Raw genomic sequence first — 3,504 nt, 5'->3', positions numbered from 1 at the left:
GAGACCATGGAAAATTTAAGAAGTACCCCTGTAGTCCATGCTTCAGGTAGGTAGGCATAAATGGTACAGCACACAACTGATGACTATATTGGGGCAGAGAATCATCATCAATTCAAGACACGAGTAACATGAAAACCGCCGTGAAGCTTACATTAGACTGTAACATGTGAAGAATACAAGACAAGCACGAATGCTAACAATTAGGACATTAGACCGGCATCCCAGCAGAGACGATAGAAGCATAAAAAATGCGAGTTGTACCACCATGGCAGACCCAAATGCATATTTGAAGCATCCGTCGTACACCTGTAACAGAGAAGGAAGCGAGGAATTAAGACAATGCGTAAAATAATGCAAAAATAGGCTTGAGATTCATAATTACTTATTGTAGATTCATATGCTCTTCGTTAGAGATGTTATTGTTTTCTTGGTTTCTTTTTTCTTTGTCTTTCGACTTTTACGATGTCAATAATCAGAAGAGCCATGAGAACAAGTGCTAAGAGAAACAATGCCGCGAGTTGAGTAAGTTGGCTTATGCTAATGGATTCCATGTTATGTGAAGCGGGGAGATGTATGTGAATATCCAGGTGCAGAAGAGGCCAATTTATAAAAGAGTTCAACGTGTTTGTAAGCTGGTTTTAAGTGTGAATGGAGCTGAAATACTTGAAGCTCGGATTGCAAGGGATATAATCCAATATGAGGAGCATTTATTGGAGCAGGCCAGTATTTAATGGTCGGCATAAAACGAACAACTTACGGTAAGTGAGCAATCGGTGCAATTAAGTGATCTATCTGACATGGGGAGCAAATGGCATATGGAATGATGTATGTGGCGGCAGAAGTAAATGCGAAATTAGGTGATGTATCTGACATCAGGGGCAATCTTGGTGGTAGATTGGGTCTAAGCTATTCTAATAAACAATTGGCTAGACAGGAGATCTATGTCAATATCTAGGTGCAGAAGTAAGTACATATACGGATTGATTTGGAATGGAGCTGAAATACTTGAAGATCAGATTGGAGCAGGCCAGTATTTAATGATCGGCATAAAACGAAAAGCTTACGTTAAGTGAGCGATCGGTGCAATTAAGTGATCGATCTGACATGGGGAGCAAATGGCATATGGAATGATGGATGTGGCGGCAGAAGTAAATGCGAAATTAGGTGGCTTGTGCTTCACAATCTAATTTTGGCCAGTGTGCCCACAAGAAGAGCATTTTAATGACTAAGCAAATAGGACTTAGCTATTTTGATACCATATCATGTAAAAAAATCAAGTCACCCTATCAAGTCACGACCTGTTTAGGCATTCTAGTCATAAATCAGCCGTCTCTACACTACGATGATGAGGATATAGTATAAGAAAGGAAATATTTTGCTGTGCACCACAACATCTTAGATGGCATACCAGTTTCAGTCTAGGTGAATATAATACCGGTCAACACTGAATGTGGAACCATAATAGACAATGATTAACAGGTGAGGCTAGGTTTATGTTACCCTATTACCATTGACCTGTTGCTAGTAGTGATTTACGTATGAGAGTTGTGATCGACTCTGTAAGATCTCCAGAGGCCAGATCCTGTCTCGTCCAATTCATGGTGTCAAATTTTGAAATTTTAAAATTGGAATTTTTAGTATGGGATTTCTAAAGATGCTTTGTCACATGTAAATGTTTAGTGTTAAATCGTGCCACAACAATGTACAGTCACCAAATTACTCTGTTTTCAACTGACAATCATTTGGCTTTCGTCTATTTTGTCATCAGGAAAAGAAGGCTTACATGGAATGCCTCAAATCCAATAACTACAAATCTGAGAAATGTAGGCCTCTTTCGAAAAAGTATTTGGAGTGTCGTATGGAAAGGTATACTACTTTGATATCTGACCTTGAATGGTTTTGATGGCATCTGGATTCTGAATAATGCACATTCAATTTTAGGTTATAGTTTATAGACCTTTTATGTTAATTGCTACTATAAAGTAAAGCAAATTAATAGGAATATACCAGCTGAAGGCACGAGTAGTAGGTTTGTTGTTTTTACAGACTGAGTCATTGACTTAATCTTAAAAGATTAAACCAATTACTATTCAAATTTGTGAACTTATCGTAAGCACTTAACCATCCAAAACTATGGTACGAGCATGCAGTTGCAGCCATTTTTTTTTAACACAGATACCCAGTTGAATATTTCAAAACATCTTCTGAAATGGATGTGCTCGTGCCCTTGAAATATGTTGATTTTATATTTAGGTCACATGTATTTAGAGTCATTACAATAATGGAGTAACATTGTTGTTAGCACTAAAACTCAATACGTTTCCCTTTTGAACATATTACCTTCCAATTATTTACTATAGTGCATTTGAAATTTGAATGCTTGACTAGCGACCAATGCTTATTCCTAATTCCTTGACTGAGGTTGAAAATGTGTGTGCCGGTAGGTGTATCCGATGATCAAGAAACATATGAGCTCATTAATTACGAGAAAGAGTGGGGCTAACTAGGAACACACTCACTAAGGAAACACATCGAATCCATACCTTCGGGCCCCGGTAATTAGTAATTCTATTAATCTATCTAAACAAATAAAAGAGCATCTAAACAGTCTTAGTCTCGGGACTAGGGTTCTCCTTAATGAGAATGACAAGTATGATGATGCCTTCTCGAGGCTTGCATGCAAACCACCTGGCGGTTCTTCACACTAAACGTTTGTATAATGAGTGTGAAACCGAAACATGAAGCAATTCTTGATTACACAGCTGGTAGTTTGGTTTGTTGGCATGGCTGTGATGTTGGTCCTGCCGCTGTGATGCTGGTCTTGTCGTTGTTTCTCTTGCTAGCTCTTCTACTGTTGTTGGTGTAGGTAGTGATGGATAAGCACAACTTCTTAAGTTCAATATTCCACACAAGAGGCTAGTCTTTTTGGGGAGGGAAACGGAACAGAGCGAGGGATCTTAAGCTGCTTCAGCCGCTGATCCATAGCTACCTACGACAGAGAAGGCATATGAGTAGCGGTTCTGCTAGTTTTCGAATTACTAGCAAATCTGGTAGTTTTTATTACAAGTTTTTTGAGAAAGCGAATGTTTTTTTGAGAAAGCAGCTTCATCTGGAGATGGGTGACATGCATTTTGTGGCCACCATCACAGGTTATGGCTTTACTTGCAATTTTTAGTACAAGCTTTTTATACAGTGGGCTGCACTGTTGGAGCCTTCTTGTAAAAGTCAGGCAGTTTGTGAACAGAGGCACACGCATGGACAAAGATGGGAACAAAAATAGCAGCAGGATAAGTAGAGGCGTCGGTAGAGGCACAAGCAGCCCTCCCGACCTTGATTGATGTTTTTTTCTGGTATGCCGCACCGCCAACAAGGAGCGAGAAGAGATGAAGTGAACCCGGATGAAAAACTGCATCCCCAAAAAAACAAAAGGCAAGTTTCCCGGCTGAAACAAGAGGGAAAGCTACTGGTCCTGGATAAATGTGTGCTTCAACAGGCTCTGCTTCT

The sequence above is a fragment of the Pinus tabuliformis genome, chromosome 1_1 (assembly GCF_031772625.1).
Source record: "Pinus tabuliformis cultivar Carrire ecotype Pingquan chromosome 1_1, CPIR1, whole genome shotgun sequence".
Classification (NCBI taxonomy): Eukaryota; Viridiplantae; Streptophyta; class Pinopsida; order Pinales; family Pinaceae; genus Pinus; species Pinus tabuliformis.
Note: the sequence above shows the minus strand (reverse complement) of the source record.